The following is a 7,856-nucleotide window of genomic DNA, read 5'->3' as shown; positions in this document are numbered from 1 at the left end:
AGGTCTTGATTTCATAACCCTGAGATCATAACCTGAGCTGAAACCAAGAATCAGACACTTAACCAAATGAGGCATCCAGGCACCCCTGGGGTGTTGTTTTGTTTTGTTTTGTTTGTTTGTTTGTTTGTTTGTTTTTTTCACAAGCATTTGTCTTTTTTGTTGTGGAAAATCTAGTTTTCAGAGGAAATTATTCTATATATAGTTTTAAATTTGTTGTGTCCAACATAACAGGAGGAGGTAATTTCAAGACCTTTCTACTCACCATTTTGAACCAACCATGAGAGACTATGGACTCTGAAAAACAGTCTGAGGGGTTTGAAGTGGCGGGGGGGTGGGAGGTTGGGGTACCAGGTGGTGGGTATTATAGAGGGCACAGCTTGCATGGAGCACTGGGTGTGGTGAAAAAATAATGAATACTGTTTTTCTGAAAATAAATAAATTGGGAAAAAAAAAGAAAAATGGATTTCGCTTGTTTATAGCCACACCCTCCTGACTGATACACTTTACCACAAACAAGTGCCTTATAACTTGTGGCCATGACATTGGCTATGACATTCTTTCCCAGACTTTTCATGTCTTGTTAATGTAATGCACATTGTCTTTAATGTAGTTTGGGGACCACATTATGACATACATTGCCAGTGGCCTGCCCTTACCTCCATAGTGCAGACTCACACACACCAACACCTGCATTCCTCTGACTCCTAAACCTGGAGCCCCAGACTTTGTAGGGCAGAGACAACTGTCCTTATTAAACGTTTTCTAAAGTCCTGACCCACAGAGTCTGTGAGTATAATGAAACCATGCTTCACCTCATTAATTTTGGGATAATTTACTGTGCTGAACTAGTAACTGGAACATGTGGAGTAAGACCTGGGAGCCGGAAGAGAGCAGGCCCTCTGTTGGAGGGCCTATAATGAGCAGTCACAGAGTAGCAAGACCAAGGAAACATTGGGATAGAGCAAAGGTCCCTGGGTAGGAAGTGTCATAGCTTAAAAAAAAAACAGTCTGTGGCCAGGCTGGGCTAGTGCTTAGTAGTCACCCCACAGAATCTAGACTTTTTCAAATATTTTATTCAGTGAGGGATGGGAGTTGCAGCACCAAGCTAGCCTGTGTGGCTGAACTACATTCTTTATTACGAGAATGCTAACATAAACAATTGATTGCAAAGAGCCTATGGTTTGGTGTAACCCCTGAAGCAATTTAATTCCTTAGGTTCAAAACCAAAAGTTACATACAAATTACTCTTTCTCATATCTTTCCCTTTATTGAAATGGAAGTTGTACATCTAATTCTGATGTTTTTTTCTGGTGCCTCAAAGCAAGGATTTTGTCCAGCAATAGCTGATGGGAGAAACCATAATCTAATGATATGTGCCTGGCTCTCCTGCGTGGGTGGGATGCTCTACAGGAGCTTTATTTAAAGCTGGATGGGTGCACACTGCTTTCCTTGCACAGGCAGAGGTAAAGGGAGAAACCCATCCATTCATTCCCCTAGAATTGCTTCAGAAGTTACACCAAACAGCAGAGGCCCCAGATACTGTGATTTGTCTGAGGCAGAGTAGGAAATGACCCGAGAGCAGAGTCCCTGGTAGGGGTGGTTCCAGAGACCAGTCAAGGGTCCTGTAGGACATGCAGGTTTCTGATGGTTATAGTCATAATCCCTCGTGAGCAAGAGGAGTGGGTGCAAAGCCAGGTCTCCCTGCTTTTGGTAAGCAAGCCTCTTGAGGCCTCAGTTCTCATGAACAAATGTCTCTGAGCCACAGCGTTGTTGTTGTGGGGACTAAGTGAGATGTATATAAAATTCTTTGATGTTCACAGGATATTTAATAGATGCCAGTCACATTCCAACTCCCTGTTTCCTTTTTAACATGTGAGGGCTGAGTGCAGACTATCAAGACTGTGTCCCTCCCCCTGCCCATGGTGGATGCACCATAAAACTCCAGGGCACTTGGAAAACAGTTTGTAGAACCATGGCCCTTCCTAACTTCCCAGTTGTTGAAAGTGAAAGCTGGAGTTCAGATGGCGAAGTGACTGTTCTTCCAACACATTTGAGAGTCACCTGGCTAGGTAATGTTGGACTCACACTTGACACGCCCCTCACTGGGCTGGGACTGGCATTGAGTCACATCCCTAAAATCTCCTTTGGGCTAACAAGTTGGCTTTGATCATGTGCACATTAAGCTGCCTTTTTCATTTATATATAACATATTCATTTATTTTATAAATATATATTAGCTAGCTCCTGTGTGCTAAGAACTTTTCTGGGTGCTTAGGGACAAAGTGGTAAGATGAATGAACAATAATCCCTGTCATGAAGGGTTTCATTCCAGTGAAAAAGGAGAAAGTCTGTAGACAAGACAAATTAGTAAAATGTACAGGATGTTAGGTGCTGAGAATAACTAGGGAAAAGGAAAGAGAGTGATGATGGAGGAGGGAGAGTTGGAGGAGGAAACACTGAAGTCATCTAGAGGAAGAGCATTCCAGGCAAAGCAACAAAAAATGCAGATAGATACCTACATGGCTTCAAGTATTATTTAATGGCTCTTGGTCACATTATTGTGGTGGTCATGGGTATGAGAAGATAAGCAATTGAGTGTTAAGGGAAGAAGATAAGAGGATGAGGCTCCAGGAGGCTGGTGAGAGGAGCATCAGAGACTGATGAGATGGGCAAAGGTCTTGCCCTTGGCCACTGTGCGGGCAGTAGAGAGTGGTAGCTTTGCCCAGGAGGTGAGTGTGATAGTGTCTAGCCTTCCCAGTAGAATGGGCTCAAAGAAGCATAAGGTGACTGCTGCAGATGCGCAGGTTGCCACCCAGAAGCCCTCCCCTGACCACCGCAGTGCTCACAGCCTGACTGTTAATGCACCGTTAGGTAGGGGTCACCTCTAGACCCTGAAGTCTGCCTCTGCTAGGGCACAGAATTGGGAAGTCCCTATTTCCGTGGACCTTGGCTACACTGTTCAAGATCAGCTGTATCAGTTATAAGCAGATATTGGGTTTCTGATGACGTGGATGGGTATGTCACATTTGGCATTTGATAGATCTCGACTGGTTTTGAAATTGGTAATTAGCATATCTTTATTGTTCTAAACTTGAGTATGAAACAGAGGGGGAATGATCTACAGGCCTCCTTCAAAACAACCCATAAGAACTATGGCTTCTTTCCCAGCTTTTCTTGTGGCTAGTGGTGTGTGGTATTGGCCTGGCTGGCGTCTGAGACAGGTCAGCCTGTGACTGGAGAACAGAGCAGAGCAGATGATGCCAGCCCAGGAACTGTGACCCTCATTTCCACTGGCAACCTGCATGGAGACAGAACCTAGCAGCAGTATGTCCAGCTCTGCCAGGCTCCTGGGACCATCACCCAATGACCAGGCTCTGCCCCTCCAGCAGCTGCAGGAACCTCTGCTCCACAGGTCTGTGGGGAGAGCAGGGCCTTACTGACTTTATGGAAACTTTTCTAAGAAAGTTCTCTAGGGAATGGATGATTTTTTTTTTCCCATTCAAGGTGGATGGACAGCCCCCAGCAAGTAGATGGTAGATGGTGCACGAGACATAAGTCACCAGTGGCATCCTTGTCTTGCTTAGCTTACCTGAGATTATTCTATAACAACAGGGACAGAGTTTCATCAAAATCAGCCACAATTTGATGTAAATGCCATTTTGGAGAACTGATTAATATGTCAAAATATTCAGCTCCCAAGGTATGACAAAAATAACTTGAGTTCTCTCTAATTTTATGATTTAGCATTCAAATGACTGATCTAAATTCTTTTTCATAAAATCCAATTTAAACCTGTCCCCTTCAACCAGTAGTTTTGGATGGTATCTTTTCTGAGCCCTGAATTTGTATGGGCCAGAATTCATGGAGGAAGCCACATGTTTTGGAAGACTGGAGGTTCATGGGTTATCCTCACAATGGCACTTGCATCTGTATATTAACTGTCATTTTTATAACATCAAAGAAAGCAGGAAGTCAGGTACATATTTGCTGGGCAGTCACAGCTCCTGCTGTATGCTTTAAGGGATGTGCTCTTTCCATACCCAGGCAGAAGTTTAGTTGGGTACCCTGTTACTCATTTCCTCTGTCCCATGGTGGTGACCATGGAGTGTGAATTCACCCTCCCAGTTCTGATATTACTTCTACTCAGCTCTCAGTGGAATTTAGCTTATCCTGGCCTCCTCAGAAAACAGAGCCTGAGACATATAGAGTATGTGCTCACCTTTTATTGTGAGTGCGATCCTTAGGAAGTCAGGGAATTGGGGGAGGTGAGGCAGGAACAGTGGAGGTATGCCTGCTGATTCCTGGGTGTGCCTGGCAAGTTCAGAGAGGCCTTAAGAAGTTTCTGTGCCTCTTCATTATTGACTTTGGAGAAGGATAGGAGAAGAATGTACCTGTACCTCCCATCATCCATGGGTAAAAGTCCCCCTGCCCAGCCCTGACCACCCCCCCCATGCATTATCCCTCCAGACTTTCAAAGAACCATGTGTGATTCAGATGCCCTAATGCTTCATCGACAACTGGAAAATCCTGGAGTGAGTTTAGAGGGGCAAGTTGTGGGTGGAGGTGGGGTGCTGTCCCTTTGTGTTCCCAGGCAAGGAAGGGACAGAAGCCATTGGTGCAGCCTGCAGCAGCTATGGCAGCAGGGACCCAGCTCTAGACACAGGTTTCCACAGGCTGGGACCAGTTCCTGAGATGGGGACTAGAGGGGGATGATCTGGCTTAGTGTTGTTTTGACACAAGGCTTCGTAAAGACAACACTGAGCACAAGTTGGGAAGTAGTCAACCCACATGATGGAATACACTACTAAAAATCTATCATTAATGGACATGGCAAACAGAAACATCATTCAAATCTAGTTAATATGGTCCTGGTGTGAACTTGACCGATCCTTGAACATGGAGTTACTGGAACTGTGAGTATGGGACAGTCAAGAGAAGTATGTCTTCATTGTGGCCCTTTTATTTTTATTTTTTCATTTCTCCCATTTATTAAATAATTGAACAATATAATTGTATATATTTGAAGTGGTCACGGTGGTCCTTCTATCGCTCTGTTTCTGGGAAGTCCATGGGCTGCAATACCTCACAGGGTCTATTTCCACTGTATCTGAGATGAGGGATGAGTTGTGAGAACACGAACACACAACCTACACATGCACACACACTCACACATTCTTACTTATACTCTCACACACTCATACACACGCACACAGGAGTGTTAGATTGAATTCCTTATTTTATTAGCCAGCAAACAATGTTTTATCAGAGTTAAGGCAGCGTAGGATAGAGGATGGAGTGCTGCATAACTCCATGTAACGTTCCTTGGACCTGGCCTCTCCGGGCATTTAGCTGCAGGTGATTATCCAGTCTTGGTGGGGTCTTGCCAGATCTGGACGGCCCAGTTCCTTTTCTTTTTGTATATTTTGATCTTGACATAATTTCAGACTTACAGAAAAGTTGCAGGTTTAGGATAATTAACTCAATAAACCCCTTTACCCTCATTTACCATTGTTGACATTTGCCACACCATTTTCTGTGTGCATATCTAATGTTATTTTTTTTTCTGACCTACTTGAGCAAAAGTTGGAATCATTGTGACTTTTACTCCTAAACATTCTGTATATGTTCCCAAGAGCAAGAGCATATACATTCTTATTCACAGTATAATTATCAAAATTCAGTAATAAAATTTTTTATTGAAGTATAATTAATGTACAGTGTTTTATTAGTCTCAGGTATACAATATAATGATTCAACAATTCTATATATTGTTCATCAAGTGCTCATCAAGATAAGTTTACCTCACCTGGCATTGTGCACTAACATGGGTGAGGAAGAGGAGCTGCTAAGGATTGCCAGAAAGCTGGCAAAGATGGCCAGGAAGAACATGGAACAGGCCCTTGATTTTCTGAAGAAGCTGAGAAGTTACCAGATGTCCATCCAGCTACTCCAGACAATAAGGATTGGAGTCACCATTAATGAAATATGCAAGCTCTGGTCAAAGAGGTAGTGTCTGTGGCCAAAGTCCTCATCAAAAACTGGAAGCAGCTGCTATACTCACCTGGGCCCCCCAAAGGAGAAAAAAGAGAGGAAAGGAAAGGGAAAAAGGGCTTGACTGTTCTGACTGGAAGTCAGAGGCAGGACTTTCTCCACCAAGGAAAAAAATAAGGTAAGAGTCTAAAGACAGAAGAGACTCTGTGGACTCCAAGACTTCAGCCACCTTCTTTCCAAAAAGGCCATTGGCAGAAAGATCAAAGAGCAGCAAATCAAAAGCAGAGAGTCCCAACCCCCCCAGCAGCCCCTCAAACCCTTCCCTCCCATCTTCCTCCTGATGCTCTGCTATCTCATAGGGGACTCTGTGTGGGACAAATGTGTGGAGATGCTCTCAGCAGCCTTGAAGACCAATGATGACTACAAGGACTATAGAGGGGACTGTGACAAGATGGTGTCAGAAATTAAAGATGATATCTACCAGGAGCTCAAGAGCATGGACATGGAGTACTAGAACTTGGTACATGGTTGAATCAGCAACCTCAAGGACCTAGGAACCCTAGCCTGAGGAGGAATGTGCTCAGGGGGGCCATCTCTGCTGGACTCATTGCCAAAAGTATGGCAGAGGAAATGGTCACTGATGAATTGAGGGAATTGAGGCATGCCATGACCCAACAGGTTACCTGTTAACACCAGATAACCAAGATCGGCAGCACTACCACTGACTTCTTCCAGTGCAGCATATACAAGAAGCACAGTACCTAAAACCAAGTGCAGTCATGCAGTGCTGATGAGCCCATGACTACTTTTGTCTTATGCAATGAATGTGGCAATCACTGGAATTTCTGTTGATAGAAATGCCAGCCAGGAGTTAAGTGAACAAAGTGAGAAGAACAAAGAGAAAGCACAAAGGCATTGTAGCTAGAGGAAAAATAAAAATTAAAATGAAGAAAAAAATTCCCTGTATTTTACTCATCCTCCTACCGACTTCCCCTTTGGCAGCCACCAATTTGTTGTCTGTATTTAAGAGTCTGCTTTACTATTCATCTATTTTTTTTTCTTTGTTTGTTTTGTTTTTTAATTTCCACATATAAGTGAAATAATGTGCTATTTTTCTTTCTCTGACTTATTTCACTTGGCATTATAGCCTGTAGGTCCCTCCATATTATTGCAAATGTCAAGAGATCATTCTTTTTATTGTTGAATAATATTCCATAATATTTATAGATATCACATCTTCTTTATCCATTCTTTGGTCAGTGGACATATGGGTGCTTACATATCTTGGCTGTTGTAACAATGCTACAATAAACATAGAGGTGTATATATCTTTTCAAATTAGTGTTTTTGTTTTGTTTGAGAAAATACCCAGTGGTACAGTAATTCTAATTTTAAATTATAATTTTTTGAGGAAACTCCATCTCTTTTCCTCAGTGGCTGCAGTAGTTTACATTTCCCACCAAGAGTGTAAGAGGGTTCCTCTGTCTCTGCATCCTTGTCAACACTTGATTTTCTTTGGAAACATGTCTATTCATATCCTCTGTCAATTTTTTTTCTTCTGTCCATTTTTAATCAGATTATTTGTATTTTTTTTTGGTTTTGAGTTATATAAGTTTTTAAATAGCTTTTGGATATTCATCTCATAATGAATGTATCATTTGAATATATCTTCTTTTTTCAGTAGGTGCTTTTTCTTGTTTTGTTGATGGTTTCCTTCTCTGTGCAAAAGTTTTTCTTTTGGTGTAGTCCCAGAGTTTAATTTTGCTTTTGTTTCTTTTGCCTGAGGAGACATATCTAGAAAAATGTTTCTACTGCCAATGTCAAAGAAATTACTACCCATGTTTTCTTGTAGGAATTTTATGGTT

General features: G+C 42.5%; 1 pseudogene; it reads left to right on the top strand.

The window, feature by feature from the left end:
* The first annotated feature begins 5,824 nt into the window (after positions 1-5,824).
* Positions 5,825-6,843, top strand: LOC122915659 (annotated as a pseudogene).
* Positions 6,844-7,856: the final 1,013 nt, after the last annotated feature.

The sequence above is a fragment of the Neovison vison genome, chromosome 8 (assembly GCF_020171115.1).
Source record: "Neovison vison isolate M4711 chromosome 8, ASM_NN_V1, whole genome shotgun sequence".
Lineage (NCBI taxonomy): Eukaryota > Metazoa > Chordata > Mammalia > Carnivora > Mustelidae > Neogale > Neogale vison.
The sequence above is the reverse complement of the archived record's forward strand: the minus strand, read 5'-3'. Positions and strand labels throughout refer to the sequence as shown.